Here is a 20,837-nt window from a genome sequence, read left to right as displayed (position 1 = left end):
GAACTTAAAGGTTGTCTATTCTGTGAATGGCAATCTGCCTTAGGCGTTCAGCGCATCCACAGCTCTCATTTGATGATTGCCTGGTATATGGGCTAATGCCTTGTGTGAGCGTCTCACTGAAGCCCATCACCCACTCTTCACAGGGGACCACTTGTTTTCTTGTCCAGTTTCAAAGACAACTGGTTTGCCATTTCCTTCTGGAACCATCTCTGCTACCTAAAGTGATAACGTTGTGTTTCGAGTTAGGTTATTTTATTTGTTTGTTTGCTTGTTTGTTTGCTTTGAGACATGGTTTCACTGTGTATCCCTGGCTGTCCTGAAACTCACACTGGCCTCGAACTCACAGAGATCCACCTGCCTCTGCCTCACATGTGCTGGGATTAAACGCAGGCACCACCAGTACCTGGTAGATTATTTATTCTTTTTTTTTCTTTTTTTTTTCTTTTCAGAGCTGGGGACCGAACCCAGGGCCTTGCACTTGCTAGGCAAGTGCTCTACCACTGAGCTAAATCCCCAACCGATTATTTATTCTTAATGGGCTAGTTTTGTTTTCTCCAGAAGTCCATTTCAAGTTGAAGTCTGTTTAATTATCATATCCGTCAAGTAGGCAGGCCCTCTACCTGCGTCTCCAGCAAATGAGCTGCACAATGAGGTGACCAAAGCCACCCAGCTGGCCATGTACATAGCCACTGGGCCACTGCCTGGACTGGGCCCAAGCACATGAATGTTTTCTCAGACTTACACTCTTTTGCCTTTTGTTGATTAAATTTGGGAAGAGTCATAATTACTGTGACATAAATGTGTTCAACTGTGGAAATCTGTCTTTAGAAGAATCTGGCGTAGCCTCCTGTAGTCAATCAAGAGCTTCAAAGGAAGCGACTGGGGGCATCTAAAGTGACAACAGTTGCCTGACAAATTGCCATTTCGAATCCCTTTGAACTAGAAGAGTGAACTTAATAGCTTTCAGCCACTGATTGTTATTCTTCAAACACAGGCCTTTCCTCATGTCTTTTGGGTCATCTGCTAAGCTCTCCTTCTGCAGAGGCCTGGAGTCTGTTCTTGCCCCCAATTTAGGTTAAAATTGAGATGTTTCATACTATTTAGTGGCTACCGGTTGGATTTTGTCTTCCGCTAGCCAAATCAATAATGGGGCTGGAAGGATGCTAGCAAGATCAGAACTCTCAGTGGGGACTGCTGGCAGTAAGTCACACTGGAACTGACACACAGCTGCCGAGGAGACGATTTTCAATGAGTGTTGGAAATAGAAATCTGGCTGATGAATTCAATATCTCGCTGAAGCGTGGGGTAACCAAGACAGATGTTCTATACCAGACACTTCAGATGTAAGGATGAATTCTCTTTAAGTCCTAAAACTGCACATTGGGGGTCATCCCTCCATTCAGTGGGTGTTAGACACCTGTGGCTATTTCAACTCAAAATGATAAAAATGATGTAAGCTCATCATTTTGGTGCTCAACAGGAAGACGTGGTCAGTAGCTCCTAAGCTGGACAGCCCGGCATTCCGCCATGCTAGAAGTTCCTAATGCAGCATGGCCAGAGCAGGTGTTGCTTGTCTCATGATTCAAACGTAGAAGACGGGATGCACATTGTAAGTCGAGGGCACATCACAAAATCCCTGGGACAAGTTCTCACACTGGCTTCCTTCCACACTGCCTCCCTCATCAGAGTTTCTTGCACCTCATTTTTCAGTTCTTCCCACCCACATCCCCACTGTCCACCCAGTGAAGTGCCACCATATGTCAGCACTTAACCCAGGGCTACGTCCTCATACAGTGCCTCTCCTCCTGTGTTAGACTTCATTTCACCCTCTGCCACCTTCTCTCGGAATCATTCTGGCAATCTGCTTAGTTTCTTAACTGAACATGTCTAAGGAGTCCTCATAGCCTACTTACAATGTAAATATATGCACATGTCTATATATGCACATCTATATGCCTTGTTATGCAAATATATGCACACATCTATAAATGCATATCCACATGCACATGCATGCATTTTCACAGTATAGTTGAACTAATTGGTCTTTTAAAAGAAGACCTCCAGCTAGATTGAAATACAAGCTTTGATGCAGGATTAAGATACTCTTTTGTCAGGAAAAGCAGTATACACTGTTTTGAGGTCAATTTAAACTTCTGTTTTGGAGCAGCTCCTACGTAGGCTGTGTTTTTCAGCCAAGGGCCACCCAGAGTTAGTGCTATTAAAGCCTGCCTATGTATTCCTGTTGGTCTCAGTCTGGAACTGCTTCTCTGTTATCAGGTCTTTCTCTGAAGCCTTGGAAAGTACTGTTGTCTGGGGAAGCAGTAGATTAACAGTGCCCTGGGACAATCATTAACCAACAGCTGATTGGTTTGGTCTTCTAACTCTCTGAGGCCAAGGCTTTAGGATGCTTCACTGAGTTAGGACTTTTATAGCACTCTGCATAGTAAAGCTGAGTGCCCATAGCAATGATGAGTTTGATGCTCTCTAAATTGTTTGGTGATCCTGGTGACTCCCATCCTTTCCCTACTCCTCCCTGGGGTTTCTTGAAACCACCTCTCATGTAAAAACTGTGCACTTAGATTCTCAACCTCATAAGTGTCTTGGAGTTGAGTGGAAAACCATGCCATACATATTCCCCAAAGAAAGGTCACAAATGACAGGAAAAGGCATGGAAGGAAAGAAGAAAACAGCATGTTTGGGTGGTCGTGAGCCTGTGTTTCACTTACTCTCTACACAGGGCTCTGGTAATGGTACTATTGATGCAAGACGTATGGCTCAGGTGACGTTACTAAGATGTATCCTCTAGGATCATTATTTGTCCTCGTGTCAGGGCTATTCCAGCCTTATTCCCTTTACTATAGTACTAAACATCAGATTATGCAATATGATTGATTGATGGTTCGGTGATCATGTAAGGTAGGAATGCTGAGATATGGAAGAGTCAGATGCTGCTTCCTAGAACACTTGACCAGCAAGGGTGTCTGGTAGCCAGAGTAGGCATGACTTTCCCACTTAGTAAAGGCATAAGCCATCTTAGCAAAGACTCATTGGGTAGAATTGAGCTTTTCGGCCTTCACATGTTTTCATTTGATTTTTGAACATGTTTTGCCTATAGTTTCTCAGATCTTAGGAATTTAAAAATAACACATGTCAAAAATACTTATCTTTTCTGAGGTTGCTTTGGGGCATCCTGAATTAAAACACACTAAAAGAAGATCTATCCATATGAGTTCATGGGCCAGTTTTGAATAAGGAATAAAAGGAGGAGGTTGCTATTTTTAGAATTCTACAAAGAAAACAAAGCCAACTGGGGTAATTGCTTCACTGCTGGCCAACCATCTTTAATTCATAGAGTAGGAGCAAAAACATTGCTTCTGCTGAGCAGGGAATAAAAGCTCACACCAACAGGCATTCAGAGAGGCTGCCCAATGAACCAAGTAAGTATATACCACTGGGCAGAATCCTGTAGGAAGATGCACTCAAAGGATATGTACCAATCCATTTTTCATTGCATGTCAAATGCCTGAGAGAAACAACTGAGAATGAGGAAAGTTTTATTTTGGCTTCTAGTTTCAGAGCTCAGGGTGTGACCACTTGGCCTCATCACTATGGTCTTGCGGTAAGTCAGAGCATGATGTAGAATAAGGTAAAAATAGAGGACATAGTGGAAGAAAGATGCTCACCTCATGGTAGCCAGGAAGCAGAGAAAGAAATGGGGGATGGGGGCCGAGACACAATGTCCTTCAAACGCATCCCCCCACCAGTGACCTATTTCCTCTAACCTGTCATTATCTCTTAACACTGCCACCAGAGTATGGCTCTATCAAAGGATTAATCCATTTATTAGGTATTATCCATTGTGGTCTGATCACCTCATTGCTTAGATCTACCATTAGGGATCAGAATCAGATGATGAGGCAATTATCGGAAATGAAAAGATTGAGCACCTTTTTTTTTTTTTTTTTTTTTTTTTTGGTGAGCAGATTACAGATCTTACTTCAGGTTGTACTTAACATGCAGCTAGAGATGGGAAAATATGTTTTCATTCCAGGTTGCTATTAACACAACCTCAGAGTTCTCTGGCTTTGTGACTCCTTTGAGGAAGCTGTTACCCACATGAGAGTAGAAGACGATGGGTTTCTCATTTCTTGTGCCAGTCTTCTCTCACAAACCTACCTGGCTGTGGCTTTACTCCATGCCTTTATTTTTACTGATGGTATCCCAGTGCCAGCTGCTACCCTGGGTACATGGTGGTCCCTCTTATGTGCCATAGAATTGGGAAGATGAGTAGCATGAATTTCTCCTAACCCTTTGCCAAACCTGTCTCTTCAGAAACAGCACAACGGGAGAGATCAGTACAGGTTGAGTATAATATGCAGCTGTTATGCCAGGAGGTGCCATAGACTACCTTTCAGTCTTCAAGAGAAAGACTGACCTTTGCTGTAAGGGGATTGTCTTAAGTTGAGCCTGGTGGTAATTACTAGGCAAAGTGATGATTGAGGGTCCCTTCAGGAGGTACCTGGAAGGTAAACTCTTCCTCACCTGGGGAGAGGGTGTAGAAGGGAAAGAGAGAAAGATGTTGCTATGAAACCCAGCTTGGGCCCCATGGCAAGGCAAGCTGGATGGAGACCGGAGCGTCTGTTCTGCTGAAGATGACAGCGTGTACTTTAAACTCCTTCAGTCTATCCAGCTGTGCGAATGCAGAAGGAAGGGCATACCTCAGGAGTGTTCTGGGGGACCATCCTTGAGTATCCTCCAGGTAAGCTCTACTCGAGGACATTTCTACTAGCTCCTAAAGCAGCCAGCACAAAGGCTTCCCAAAGATCCAGGTGAGCCACCTACAGTAACTGATCCAGAGTCTTCTGCAGACACCCCACATGTCTCTGAGTTCTGCATCTTCAGACAGCGTGAGTTTCTGTATGCCTATTCAGGTTGCTCTGGGAAGTTCTACCTTCTGCCCTGGAATATCTGCTCCCTCTCCCAGGAAGTGTTCTCTATTCTCTCAAAGCCTAAGTCAGGTCACCTTGAAGGTGGGGATGCCCAATGCAAGCCACATGCCTCTGTCCTCCTACTGCATAGCCTGGAGGCAGGAGCTTTACTACTGGGATGAAATGACTGTTTCTTCCATTTGAGGGTTTGCATTCTTTCTATTCCTACCCAGATCCATCTCCATGGTAATCCAGTACTTGTTTCAGAGTAACCTTTTAACATTTTTTATGTGTATGGGTGCTTTGCCTGCATGTATTTCTATGTACCATGTACGTCCATGGTACCAGGAGAGACCAGAAGAGGGAGTTAGATCTTCTAGAACTGGAGGAACAAGTAGTTAACTGCTGAACCACTGCCCCCAGCCCCTAAAAGTAGCCCCCATTTTGGTGGAACAACAAAAAGAAACTATATTCCCATTGATTTTATAACACTGTATTATGATTTTACATATACATGTATACACACATATATACATATATAGTATACAGTTAAGTTTTTACATGTTTAATAAATTAAACTTAAATGTAGGTAAGCATGCATAATAAAAATTAGTGCTTGTAGTATTCAATACTGGTCACAGTTTCAGGCATCCACATGGAGGGTCTTTAAATATTTGCTTTCCATATAAGAGGGGAATATTGTATGTGATTAATAGGAGTCCACACTTCTTGTGTAGATGTAATATTGATTTTCACAATTGATTTCTTCCCCCTTTTTTCCAGCAGGCTTCCTGCATTCCTTAAAAGCTGCAGCAGCTTCTAAGTGCTGTCTTTGTTCTCATGAAATTCTTATTAATTATGCAGTTGACCTTCTCTTATATTAGCTGTAATAATGACAGGCTGTCTGACATTCACATAGAAAAGGGCACCATGCGCTTTCATTCTTGTTAAGATAGCTCAGTATAGCTATCCTGAAGCCCTGCTCATTCAGCACGGAAACACTATCCCTCTTTTCCCTTTTCTATTTAAGTTTTTTCATACAATATATTTTGATCATATTTCCCTTCCCTGACTGCTCCTAGATCCTCCCACCTCTTAAGGACCTTTCTCAAAAGCAAAGAAGGTAGCAAGGTAGAGAGGGGGGAGTCACAGATGCAGGATGAAGCTGGAGTGCGGTACCTGAGGCCCGAATGTACCTTGGCGGACTCTGGAGATTTTGAGAAGTTTGTCTTTGGCCAATGAGTTGAAGTCCATTAATAACAACAGGATTGACAATGGCTGGAACCCTTTATACCTATGCTGCAGTAACTTGGCTAAGTTTCTTTGAGGAGACCCTGTAAGGTCAGGGTCATTTTGTGTTCAGACATACGCATTTGCACGTGCACACACAGGATTACATATATGTAGACATATAATGTATGTATCTATACTACATGGATACATTGTGTTAGTTGTCAAATTAGCCCCATGATCTGAATTTTTATTTTCATAGACCACTGGGACTCGTGGCATTATATGGCTGTTATTTAAAGGAGTAGGAGCTTATTTTTTTCTCAAATGTTTTGACTTGCTTCAAAGAATTGTTCTCCTTCCAGAACATTCATCCAAGTTCAGAGTATACATCCAAGTTAGAGTGTCCTTCTAACAGCAAAGGATAAGATTCCCAAACAATGCCCTTAAGCACCAGCATAAATGTTCTAACTTGTAGGAAAGGAGAGATGCGTCTGGGTCAGCTGCAGGACTCAGGCTTTCTTCTAATTTCCCCAAGCAGTGTCCTCTAGCACCTGAGCATTGGATTCCTTTGTGGTGATTTTACCCTTGGACAGGTTGCAGTGAGGCAGCCACAGGAGAGGAGGGAACAAATGTTCTGCTCCATGATTTTCTTGGCATCTTCCACCCTGAGGAAGAAATCAGAGACTGCCAAGGTGCCCAGAAACTGAGATGTGAAGCCTGCAGCCTGCTTACCTTTTCTCAGGATTCCAGATGATTATGGTGGAGATTTGAATGAAAAATGTACTACATAGGCTCATGCATTTAAAGACTTGCTTCCAGTTGGTGGCCTTGCTTGGGGAGGTCATAGGACTTTGAGAGGCCTTGCTGGAGGAGGCACATGAGGCAGAGAGAACTATAAGGGTTTCTAGCCTTCATTTAGCCTTCTTTCACTTTGCTTCCTGTATTAGAAGAAATGTAATCTCTGTTCTGCATTTCTGCTGCTATGCCCACACCGCCTGCTCTTCTTGTCTATCTCTCTGGGACCATAAACTAGAAAGAAATTAATAATCTTCTTACTTTGGTCCTGTCAGGGTATTTTATCACAGCAACATAAAAATAACTAATATAATTCTTCTGATGCTTCTTCGTGAACAAACCTCTGTCTAGACCTTCCTCAGTCTGTCTTCCCAGTTCTCTGTGTGTTCTTTTCTTAGGGAAGATGGCATGAGAGAGATAGAGTTATCAGGAGTGCAGCCAATGAAGTTCTGACTTTGACAAAGTTTGAGAACATTAGGTTATTGGCTGTAATCCAGCATCATGCAGAAAGGTACCTGTCTTCTTTTCCAGAAGTGGCTGATGTTCTCAACGCCTGTTTCATTAATGTCTGGGACTCATTTGTCAGTGTGCCAACTGACCCTCCCCATTCTTCTAATATGCTTTATCTCTAAACCTGACATACGAGCACACAGGGCAGAAATGTGTGTCTCTAGCAAGAATGAAATGGGGCTTGAGAAAGCTCCAACAGGCAATGGACATGTGGGACATGTAAGGGAATGTTGAGAAAGACCGGTTAGAAGTGAGTGACAAATGGCCTTGTTCAAGAGCAAGCATGCACTTGTCCACAAAGAACATTTTTCCTTTAGCATCCCAGAGTGAACCTACAGTCAGGACAGTGGACTAAAAGAGGACGACTATGGACAGAGGGTCCCCGAAAGGTAAACAGTTCGAGCAGCACTTGTTTCTCTGACAGACTTCAGCAATGAACTCGTATTTAGAAATAGGACCATATTTATGAATGTATTGGGTAAATTTGATGGGGATCAATTCTCAAATAAACTTTATTATTGGAACAATTGTTTTATATTATTTTCAGGGAAACCCACTCCAAGACAGCATCTGTCTCCATGCTACTATGAAGGCACCAAGCAAAACTTGGAAAGGCAGAGAGGAAACAGGGAAGCCTTTTTAGAGTGTTGGCTCCAAGAACATCTCAGAGCCCATGTCAGGTGTGAAGAAAGAATGGTCACCAGAGGACTATGGAGATAAGACAGGCAGGCATGTGCTCAATTCGGTAGCACATATACTAAAATTGGAACGATACAGAGAAGATTAGCATGGCCCCTGCACAAGATGACACGTAAATTCCGGAAGCATTCCATATTTTTAACCTGAACCTCTCAGGGTTCCCAGAGACTAAGCCACCAACCAAAGAACATACACGGGCTGATTTGTGGCCCCTGGCACATATGTAGCAGAGCACTGCCTTGTCTGGCCTCAGTGGGAGAGGGTGCCCTTAATTCGTTAGAAACTTGATGCCCCAGGGAAGGGGGATGTTAGTGGGGTGAGGTGGGAGTGGGTGGGTGGGTTAGGGAGCATTCATTCAGAAACAAAGGGGAAGGGAGATGGGGTGAAGAACTTCTGGAGGGGGGGTACCAGGAAGAGAGGTGATATTTGGAGAGTAAATAAATAAAATAATTAATAAAAAGGAAGGCAGTCACACAGAGACGAGGTGCAGCCAAGAGCTTTCTCATTTTCAGATATTATCTGTCTATCTATCTATCTATCTATCTATCTATCTATCTATCTATCTATCCTCTATCATCTATAATCTATATTTTATCCTATATATCAATTATATTGTATAATATACAAGTGTATATATAATGTATATAATGCCTACAGGTCATTTATTATTATTACCTGTCCTTTATAGCACCTACCATGTGCACACCTTTATGTGTCTATCTACATACATGGTATTGAATGATTTGTGTGTGTATGTGAGTTTGTTAGTGTATGGGTATATACGTGTTGTGTTTTCATGTGTATGCCAGTGTGCATACCCCTTGTTTACAAGCAGAGTCCAGAATATGGTGACAGGTATCCTTTTCTATAACTTTTGCCTTATTCATTCTGAGACCAAGGTTGGTCACTGGACCCAGAGCTAGGCTGGTGGCTGGCTGGCAAGAACCAGGGATTCTCCCATTTCCACTCCCCACTCCCTAATACCTAGTAAGAAGTGACTATGTTGCTGGCTTAGGTAGTCTCTATAGTGTCCTATCCAATGTTGTTTAATGTTTTACCTTTTGAAAGCAGGCTAGTGTGCCATAAAACAGTCTGCTGTATTGTACCAGCAGCCTCAGAATCCTGTATTTATCACTTCTCTTTGGCTACGTCAATTGGCCTGTAAATCTGAATATATCAAATATTAGACGTAATGTTAGAACTTCTCAGAATGTGCTTCTGTTATCACTGAGCGTGCTTTATGATTTAATGCAATGAAGGGAGGGGGTGTGCATGGCAGTGGGCACTGACATGTCTCTAGGGCAATGGAGAAAAGTTTGTGAGGAGAAGAGAATGAGCCTACAGGGACCCAGGGACAGGAAGCTGGATGCTGGGAGGCTGTCACTGTGCTAACAGACAGAGAAGAATCGAAAAGGTCATCTAGCTTCTGTGTGGCCAACAGGAAAGACAGGGAAAGGCATTGTTTGTTTTAAGTAAAGAACCAGTGGATGTGAAGGGCGGAACAGGAAGGGAAAATAGTTGGGGCATTCTCTGAGTGGAAAAAAAGAGGCTTGGGGACCATCAGTGTGAGCTAGCTCCTCAGGAAGATGCATTTAGATCTCAACCCCTTGAAACGGTCTCTCTCTCCCCCTCCCTACTCGGATGCTGTCTTATGTGCTCTTGCTTAGGCTGCAGTTATAGATATACAGAGGAAGAGCCCAATGCCTCAGACAGCTTTCCTTCCTTCCTTCTTCCTTCTTTCCTTCCTTTCTTCTTTCCTTCCTTCTTCCTTCTTTCCTTCCTTTCTTCTTTCCTTCATTCCTTCTTTCCATCTTTCCTTCATTTTCTTTTCTTTCTTTTTTTAACATATATGATTATTCTGTCTGCATGTATGTCTGGGCACCACATGAATGTCATGCCTAAGGAAGCCACAAGAGGGCATTAGATTTCTCAGAACTGGAATTACAGATGGTGACCAGTCACTCTGAGGGTTCTGAGAATTGAGCCAGGTCCTCTGGAAGAGCAGCCAGCTTTTTATTAACTGCGGAGTCATCTCTCAGGCCTCAGCTTTTCCTTCTCAACATGGATTCCAAGGTGAAGGGCAGTGGATTCTTAATGATCCAGAGGATGGAGAGAGAATGTATGGGGCTAAATCTCTATCAGATGTAGTTCTCACATGCAGAGAGCCTGTGACTTTCAACCTGGGGCCTAGCATGAGCTAGAAGACACATGGAGTCCTGTTACAGCCAAACAAAAGCTATTCAGAGTATTGACTTTTCAAAAAAGTAGTTAGTAACCTTAACAGATGTTTAGAAAACACTAAAAGAAATATACATGATTATGAAATAAAATGCCATTCCTGGAGATTGAAGAAGTAAACTTGGAGGAAATTCTTTGTTGCTAACAGACTATTTTAGATTAAATCCACCAGGATATTAGGTAATACCCAGCCAAAATTCTCCAATGTTAGAAGTCCTGTGATTTGGTTAAAGTCTCTATAAATACTTTAGAAGAGCCAAGAGCCCAGTTGTAAGCTAGTGAGGTGGACACATCTGCACTCTCAGCTTCTTAGGAACCTAAGGTGGAAATACTGTAAGTCTGAGGCCAGCCTGGCCTATACAGGTAGGATTTGTCTTAAGATATAAGTAGTATAGCATTTTTCTAGTTTGCATGAGGCCTTGCACTCAATACCCAGTACTATAAAAACAGAAAAGCCCAGTTAAGTTCTATATCCATCTCTATCTATCTCCTAACTTAGCTGTTGGTTAAGTCCATTGTTAACATAATTAGGATGCTTGCTATACCCCATCTTGGAGGTGCTGAAATGAATGAATTCCAGCGTCTGCTTTTCTGTCAGACACAGATAATCTAGTACCCACAGAAAACACTGTCGTCTTCTTGGTCCACACTGGACAGCCTAGGAGACAAACATGAGAATGTCAGTCTGACAGTGTCTTTTGCCCAGAGTTTGAGTGACCGAATGCTCTATGGGGTTTCAAATCTAGGAGGACATTTCCAAATGGGAGCACTCAGAAGCTTCATTCCATGCACTTGTCTGTGCTCACAAAGCTCTCAGGCTCATTAGAAGCTCGCAGTGGATTGAGTCCACATGATCCACAGGGAAAAGTCACTGAAGGCTCCAGGCTTTCTGTGTTGCCTCCCCTTTCTGATTCCCAGTGGAAGTTTCTAAAGTTTGCCCCAAGGCTGGTGTTAGAGTTCTTGTCCTAAGGGTATGCTTTGGAGGTCAGGGCAAACCAAAACAGTCTTTTCGTGTTAGTTACATAGTGAGAAGCCAAGATAGAAACACTATGTAGAACTAAGAAGCCAAAAACTGGTTGGATCAGGTGAGGGAGGAGATAATGCTTTTTTTTTTTTAAATATTTTTAAAGATTTATTTTCTAAGTGTTTTTCCTATATGTATGTCTGTCTGGTACCCACAGAAGTCAGAAGGAAGTGTCAGATCAACTGAAACTGGAGTTACAGATGGTCATGAACTATCATGAGTGTACTGGGAATAGGACTTGGGTTTTCTGCAAGAGTAGCTCGTGTACTAAATCACTGAGCCATCTCTCCATCCCCGAAGAGCACTTCTTAGAGGTGCACATGGGAAAGGGTCAGGGCAAGAACATGAGCAAGAAATTCTCTAGAAGACACCATGATGAGACAATCAGAAGACAGAGCACGAGAGAGGCTACTAGATATGGGAGCTCTTGGTTATACGGAAGAGCAGTGGAATTCTGTTGGGGATTTAAAAAAATCTACATGGGGATATGAGGGGACCAAGAAACGCTATGAATCTGTTCACCTCCAACACACTACAATTCCAGCTCAGCTGCATTTAGGGTAGCATATGGAAGCTAGGGATATGGGCACTCAGCCTCATTAAGAGTTCTTAGATGAATTCTCTTGAGCAGCACAAAGAGTCACCAAAGTAGACATCAGACAGGCATACAGGAAGCATCCTTTTCAAAGGACCAACTTTTAATGTAAGTCACTCTGAATGATCAGACTTGGCCAACCACAATGCACAGGGAGGGTTACGTGGGTGATTAGGCACTTACCTTTCGGGGGGGAAACTGCCTAATAAAAATGGAGCAGGATCCTGGGAACATGAGACAGTGTGCCCATAGCCAAATGGAAAGTTTGCTTTCAAAATCAGGTGAGTGACATAGAGTGATTGGCAGAAGAAACTCAGATGACAGCTGTCTCCAGAGGCTTTGGGATGCAGGGCATGGAAATGGCTTTATACTTCTCTCACTAGACTGGCCCGGCCTCAAGAAGAAAACACTGCCATGCTTGCCTGAGATCTTACCGCCATGGCTTTAATAGCCATGAGTCAAGGTGCAGAATTTATTCAATATTGAAAAGGAAACTTCTTGGATTTATTCAGGTGCTTGCCAGATGTTGAGTTAGTATTGGCCCTACAAAGAAAGACTCCTAGAAATCAACTGCAGATCCTGGGATCCCACACTCTTTTCCTCAATTAACCCTTAGGAGGCCATAGAAACCAATCCTTAATGCCATCCTTAGCCTAGAGGGCTGGGAGTTACAATATTTACTCATTGCTGCAACACATAGACCTATACACAAGGCATAGCAAACAACAAGTAACATGGTATGCATGTCTCTATGTTGTAAAGAGCTAGGTCAGTGTACCAGGATAGACAATTGATGACAGTCTGTATGTTGAAATTCACTTCTATGTTCTTTACTGGGGGAAAATATTTTAGAGTTTCCATAGTTGTGATGAATGAACTGGAAGCTCAAGGGAGGCAGGGACCATGCTTTTGGTTTCCAAATTGTCCACGATTTCACCCAAATGACCAGGTGAAACACACGACAGACTTCCCATCAATGCTGCCTGTTATGACGTTCCTTAAAAGAACTTCTGGGTTTCATGATTCTCTCAGGACATCTCTGGAACTTTGCTTTCTCATCTCTAATGTGAGAGATCTTGTACTGGCCAGTTTTATGTCAACTTGACCCAAGCTAGAGCCATTTGGGTAGAGGGGATCTCAACTGAGAAAATGATCCAACTAGACTGACCTGTGGGAAAATCTATAGGGCATTTTCTTAATTAGTGATTGATATGGGAGAGCACGGCCCATTGTGGGGGGTGCCAGCCCCGGGCTGCTGATCATGGGATTTCTAAAAATGTAGGTTGTGCAAGCCAGGAGGAGCAAGCCAATAAGCATTATTCTTCCATGACTTCTGCTTCAGTTTCTGCCTCCAGGTTCCTGCTTTGAGTTCCTTTCCTGACTTCCTGTACTACAAGCTGTGGGGTGAAATAAAAGCTTTCTTCTGCAAGTTGCTATTGGTCATGGTGTTTATCACAGCAATAGAAACTCTAATTAAGATGGTTTTCAAGATACCTCTCCTATTTTCTTCTGTGAAGATCTGTAATTTAAAAGCTGGCTACAAAGGCAACCTGACTGAGGATACGTGCATTTGCAACCAAAGTTGGGTTTGTCTGAGAAGTTTCTACACTTGCCAGCACAACCCAATATGTTCCTCCTGTGACTTCTCCATCAACAGCTTGGTCAACAAGTCTACATGCAGGCAAAATTACCACCAGCAAGGATGCACTTATAGACTGATGCCCCCAACCACTCCAGGGGACAGCACACCATGGCCTCAGTGAAATTTGTAAAGTTTAAGGCTATAGGTGATATCTGGATAGGGTGCTTCATTTAAGGAAATACCTAGACTAGGCAAAAGCCTAGAGCATTTGCAATGAACAGAAATGGCAAGAAAGGTGATCACAGGACCTAGAATACCTGAAAGGATTCTGGAGAAAGAAAATTCACCCCTGTTGCAACATAGGTTCAGGCAAAGTTATCAGTCTAGGATGCTCCGGTCAAAAGGCTCTCATAGAAAAAGCAATTTATGTGACCACGCGAAGGAGACATGGATGATTTCCAGAACGGCACTTCTAGTCGTTCAGTGACATACTTACTGCTCCTTACTGTTTAACTGTGTTTTCTCATCTTCACATGTGACTTTCTGGCCTCTAAACATGATGTTTTGTATAGTCCTGAGAAAAATCTACAATGGCCTGCTGTTCTCAAGATATAAATCTGTAAATATTTTAGGTCATGGTTAAGTTTTAGAGCTCCTAACTAAGCAACTCATTGAAAGTTCAATAAAAAAGTAAAACCATCGTTCCCTGATTACTGTTCACTGCCATGTTCATGCTGCTCATCATCACGCCAAGTGATGAAACATGGCTGAGCACTGTCCCAGTCTCATCAGACTATAGGTTAAAAATGTATACTTATTTAATGAGGTTGAGTACGAAGCCACTCTCATCAGTGCATCAGTGGCTGAGCCGGTTCTAGCTTTGCTGGGGAGACAAGCCCATGATCCTTCCATTCTACTCCACTGATCTCTGGCTCTTTTCAAGTAAGTGGTTGTCCAGGTCCCCCCAGCTCCTAAGGATATGGATGTTGGCATCCTGCTTGTATTTCAGTGGTGTTCATTTGTTACATTAGATGGGTCTGTAAAGTTCTTTCCTTCTGCGAATGGATCCTAAGGCTGGCCCAAATAGATGTCCTCTGGGAGGCACAGTTGTCTTAATAAATGAGATTAGGTACTGCTCAATATTTTGTGAGAGAGCATTCAGTTCAAAAATTTGAGAAGGTCCCATTTCTGATGGCCTTTGGAAGTTTGCGGTTTGTTTTTATTACATACTTTCTCAACTTCCTTTATTTTTGCTTAAATTTTCTCCATCATTGAGGTTCCTTTCTTGTTTGCTGTACTCTAAGAATAACTGTATTTCTCTGTCCTTGGACTGATCTTTCTTTCCCCTTCAGGGTCAGGATTCACTTGTTGGAGAAGTTGATATTCACCCTTACTTTGTCTCTACCCCTTTTCTCCCAAAGGATGAAATCCCAGACAGAGAGCAGCATCTTTTCAAGCCGTGACTCCATTCTATTGCTCACAAGTATTTACTGCAGTAATTATTTGCCAATTATGCCCCTTCAAAAGATATAGGAGAAGATGGCTTTAAGTACCTGTGAAGATATTGCCTTTATCAATAGTTAATGTCACCTTATGGTCACAAACACAAGTAGTAGACACACACACACACACACACACACACACACACACACACACACACACACCTATGCTTTCCTAATCACCAAATTACCTATCATTTTGAAAGACTTCAGACAATGAGAAAACATATGCCTGTTATTTGGGTATTTAACAGCAGTTCAAACATAGAGGCATCCTTACCTTAGATCCTCAGGCAAGTTCTGCAAGAGGGTCTAACAATGTGTGCTGTTGGTATTTCTAATGCTAGTTAGTTATATGTATGTTGGGAATACATTGCTAATAAGCTTAAAATAATTAAAAATGTATCCTTATCTAATGAAGTTGAGGATGAAGCCAGAAACACCTATGAGGGATTTTCTTGCTTAAGTCATCATCCTTATAGGATGTGGGAAGCATCCTAAAATTGAGTGGTACTTTCTGGTGGTGGTCCAGATCCTGGGATGTCGGTGGGAAAAAGCTTTTGCCGTTTGCCTGCTTACGTTTGTAACACACTGGTGAATTCGTCTACCCCCGTTCATGAGTTCATCTATCCTATTGCTACCCTGCTCGCAGCTGCTGCCATTCTTTGTTGACACCAGCCCTTCAATGTGAATCGAAGTCCACGACTCTCCAGCACCTCCCCCAGACCCTCAGGCTTGCAGCACTTAATTGAGAATATCGAGACACTAGCCTACCATGTATTAAAGCCCCAAGTTTGATCACCATCATGGTGGAAAAATTTTTTAATATATCATAATTTTAAAAATAAACAAAACACCAGGGAAGTATGGCTTCTGCTCATCTGTTTCTATCTATGAACACCCTTGTCTGAGGACTGCTTGTGAGCCTGTGATAGAAACTGATGGAAAGCCCATTGATTATCCACTTGACTAACTAGTATATCCTTGTCCATGCTCCAGCAAAGCTTTCTTAACTGCAAGGTGAGGCCTTCTGGGATCCATCATCTGGAAGCTATTCTTACTATGTCTCATCTCTTCCTCCCTCTCTCAACCTCGCACCTATGAAATCTATAATGAAACGCTATCCCTCCAGTTCACCAGATAAGAACCCAGGCTACTGGCTCAGTGGAGCTTTATGTGACCATGAACATCTGGTACCCTGACACTCAAGTTACATCCTACTTGAGGCTAGGAAGCCTTCCCTGAGCGAAAGAACCTCACATGCCCAAATCACTAGAAAAGGGAGATGTGAACACATATGTCCCTGTACATGTACAAACTCACACATATCCATGCATATGTACAAAAGTGCATCGTACACGAATGCACACATGTGTGTAGCCACACATTCAAAAGTTACATGTGCACACATACATAGCCACTGCTGACTAAATGTTTGACAGATGTATGGTAGGGAGATAGTAAAAGACAAAGAGGGCCCGGCATAGTCTTCTCTCTCAACAGACAGACAGGCATGATGTTTGGCATCTTTGTGGTTGTCTCTCCAGCAGAAGCTAAGCATGGTACTGCTGGTCCGAAAGAGAAAACCAAGGCAGAAATCCTGGAAGTGTCATCCCATTCCCACCATCACTAACCAGCATTGACAGATTCTCAGGCCCACCACTGCACATCTATCCATAGAATCACAGGCAAGTGAGGGTGACTGGCAGGGAGCACAGTCCTGATACTGAGTGGGAGAGACAGTGTGGCCAATGCTTACCCAGAGCCTGCACCCTGCTCGACACTGCTGTGATTCTCTGGCTCTCACTTTGAAAAGCAAGGGCCTTTTATCTTTCTCTCTAATTTGATATGCCCTTTGGTGGCTCATTGCTGAGCTAATGGGGCATCTGTTCTTGGGGATCCACAGAAGGGCGGATGCCTGTGGGTAAAGATCACAGGCGGGGACCCCAGGCACCAAGGCAAGCCCATGTTTCTTGTTTGGCATGGTTCTGAGCTGCTGTGGGCAGAACGAAGCACATTTCATGTCAGGGATGTCAAGACACAGCCAAACACCAGGAACAAGGGAGAAAATGAAACAGATCTTATCTTTGCACGGACAAACTAGAGCAGATGGAGTTCTGGGCAGGCTCCTTCACACCCCTCCTTTGTTGCTCTTACTATTTTCCCAAATTCCTTAACTGAAGACGGCATTCCATTTAAAGCTCCTAAGCCTGCTGGGGAAAGCTGCAGAGGACTCCACAGGAAAGGGCCTTGAATTGTGTTTGAAAAGAAAAAGGAATATATCCCTGGTCACCATAGGCCCACTCAAAATGACAGGATTGAAAACATGTTCCTAGATGTAAACCTTTGGAAAATCTCCATGTTTCTTCTGGAACAAACAGCCCTCCTGCTCAGCACAGCTGTGACAGGTGGCCCTGCCAGCTGATACTGCTCTCTTGCCTGATCAAAAGCAGATTCCAGAATGTCCTTCAGTGAAAGGCTCTGGAGTGGGACAGTGGCACATTAAAGGAAGACACCATTAAATGGGAAGAGAAGACACAATGACCTTGCTCATGCATGTGCAAAGCAGACTGTGGAACCCCCAAGAAGCAAGAAAAAATAGGCCAGGAATGAAACTCTGGCTAGAGATGGTCACGCATTATCTAGAGGTAGCCCCATGAGAATAGCAAAACGCATTGTGAAACATCCCAACTTCACATTGCTGCCCCAGGCTGCTCACAGATGAAGCAAGGAGGAGTAATCAGGACAGCACTTGGTCTCTGTTACTGGTTTGGATGAAAAGATAACACAACCATACAGGACCGGGCTGAGAGTTCAGAGACGAGATGGGGTCAAGCACTGGCTAGGCATCCGACTTTACAGCAGCGCCCTTGGGCTCATTCACTCTGGTTCTCAGTGTACAGGTGCTTTCTCGGGTACAGGGAAATGAGCTGGGATGGTGCAACGAAGGAAATGCTTGTGCCCACTTTGCCACCATTCCTAGTTAGTGGAAGTTCTAACCTATAATGTGATGATTTGGGATGTAGGGTCCCCAGGAGGTGAGTGTGTCTGATGGTGGGGCTCTCATGAATGTGACTGAAGGTCTATATTATAAGAGCCAGCTATCTAACACTCTGCTGTATGGAGGCATTGAGAAATTGACAGTCTATAACCTGGGAAAGCACTCCCTCAATCTTTGCCAGAACCCAGCCTTGTTGGTACCCACCCCCCAGTCAGACACCCCAAAGTTCCCAGGGACTAAACCATCAAACAAAGAATACACATGGAATGACACCATTGCTCCAGCTGCATATGTAACAGAGGTTGGCCTCGTTCGGCATCAATGGGAGGGGAAACCTTGGGTCCTGTGAGGTCTTGATGCCCCAGTCTTGGGCCTAGAGTGGGTGGGTGGGGCACCCTTGTGGAGGCAAGGGGTGGAATGAAGAGTTTTCAGGGGGGAAATGGGGAAGGGGATAACATTTGAAGTGTAAATAAATAAAATAACCAATAAAAAAGGAATATACAATATTACAATCAGCTTTAGTAGTCCAAATGCAGTGGCTAAAGACCTTGAAAGCAGTTGATTGATGTGAAGGCATGACTTGAAGGCAGCCAGCAATTCCTCCACTGGCTGTGCTTCCCGCAAGAGAAGAGTATAATTAGAGAGAAGGCTGACTCAGTAAGAACACTTGTCCAAGTATGAGGACCTGAGTTAAGTTCCCCAAAAACTATGTAAAAAGCCATGCATTTCCTTGGGTAGTGAACTACCAGCACTTCAGGGGAAGTGGAATAGAAAGAGTCTTTGGGGCTTTCTGGCCCCCCAGTTGAGTCACAAAATGCTGAGTTCCAAGTTCGTCGAGGTGCTCTCTCAAGGGAATAAGGTGAAGAGTGACATAAGAGAACACTGTTAGGTCCAGAATGGACCCCTAACCTCCAGAACAACAGCCTGGCTTTAGCTCAGGCTCTACTTTGACTGGGAAAGCAGAAGGATTGCTGGTGGAAAAGCAAAGACTGGTACTCAGCCTTACTCAAAAGGATGTGTAGTGAGGTTTTGTTTGTCAGGAAAAGCCACTACTTCCTGCCTCACCCTAGGCTGACCAGGGAAGGGAATCTGGTTCCTCATTTGCTCAGACCTGAAACACATACCAATGTCTAGCACTAGCTTCCAGCCTCTTCTGGCCCACAACCCCGCCCCTCAACTCTAACTTCTACCTTACAGCACCCACAGCATCCCCTCCCTGAAACACCTATGTCTTTAAAACTGCAAGACTTTCTTCTCCTTTTTGTTGTTCTCCCATTACCCCTCCTTGTCCTGAGAGAGCCATGGCAATTTTGACCTTCCCCAAATAAACCTTTTTTTCCACCCATAAAGTAGTTTGGTTTGGTGGTTTCTCTGTGCCCTTCTTTACAGACACTTTGTGTCTTTCTATAGTTTCTACATATGCACGAGAGTATACACATCTGCACATATCTATACAGACACATATAGGTATGTAAATAGGTAGGTAGGTTGATGATAGATATGAGGAATCACATGGATTATGTATAGAATAATATGCAGCTAATCATCATAAAGGAGTTGAAACATTATGAAAATCTCTAACAATACTATCAGAACTTGATAGAGACTCACCACACTGGGTGATTGCAAGCACCAGCTTCAGTGTCATACCTCACCTGTATGACTATAAAATTGAACCAGAAGAGATAAAGCCTGAGAAGCCAATGCAGCCCTGAGAGCCACTGCCCTAGGAAATGTCAGGCCTAAACTGTGACTAAATGAAGGGAAGAGTATCTTTGGAACCCTATGAAGTGTGGACGAGTGCAGTAGTTTCTCGGTCCCTTTGTGCACTCTTTAAAAACATGGGTCCAGCATCAGAAGCCAGTAAGACTCATGAACATGTGGCATTTAATATCCGAGCACTACTCCAATATATGAAATTTCCATGGTGAAGAAATTTTAACTCATGCTCTTGGCAACATAGACTCTGGCTGGGAATGGCAGGTGATACAATAAGCTTTATGGTGTTTAAATGTCCTGCTGTTGATTTCTAAGGCTCTGCTCCTGGAGGTAAAGCAGAGCTTGATGGTCTTGGTTTGCCTTTTGGAGGGAGCCAAGGATGATCATCAAGGACATGACCATGGATGATAGGACATTAGCCATTTCAGCATCCATGGGGTGAGGACACTGGACACACCCAGTTCACAATTTCTTTCTCTCTTTCTTCTCACTCTCTCTCACTCTCAGTATCTGATGCTAGTTTCACTAGGGTCATTTTGATGTCACTACTGCACCAAGCCATCACAGACATGATGCTATATCAGACAGTTAGTGTTCCAGGTTGAATTTCATGCTGAATCACACAACTTTTTTGGTCTTAGTTCTGGAAAATTCTATGTCCTAGCTCTTTCTTCATGACCTCATTCATACTATGGCTTCAATTAATAGGTGAACATTTCTTGAATTTATTTTAAGTGCTGACTTAATATCTTAGGCTTCTGAAATTTACTAACATTCTTTGCAAGGACAGCTGTAGAGTTCCCTATGGAGAAGCAGTGACCTATATTACAGCTATAGCAAACTTTTCAATAGCTTCCCCCTAGCTTGGCTTCATCTAAATGAGGAATCGAAGAACCTTAGAAAAAATTCTGGATGACCCTGCTACAGATGATGAATATCACAGTCATAATTGTGTAGGCATAACTGTAGGCAAGGTGGGGGCTGATGCTGATAGAAAGATCAGGGTATATATCT

General features: G+C 43.3%; 1 non-coding gene across 1 annotated transcript; it reads left to right on the top strand.

Moving 5' to 3' along the window:
- Window positions 1-8,199: 8,199 nt before the first annotated feature.
- LOC120101936 (U6 spliceosomal RNA) lies at window positions 8,200-8,305 on the top strand. Its single transcript, XR_015685191.1, has one exon. It is a non-coding gene; the product is annotated as a U6 spliceosomal RNA (small nuclear RNA).
- Window positions 8,306-20,837: the final 12,532 nt, after the last annotated feature.

This window comes from Rattus norvegicus, chromosome 3 (assembly GCF_021556685.1).
Source record: "Rattus norvegicus strain SHRSP/BbbUtx chromosome 3, alternate assembly SHRSP_T2T, whole genome shotgun sequence".
Classification (NCBI taxonomy): domain Eukaryota; kingdom Metazoa; phylum Chordata; class Mammalia; order Rodentia; family Muridae; genus Rattus; species Rattus norvegicus.
The sequence above is the reverse complement of the archived record's forward strand: the minus strand, read 5'-3'. Positions and strand labels throughout refer to the sequence as shown.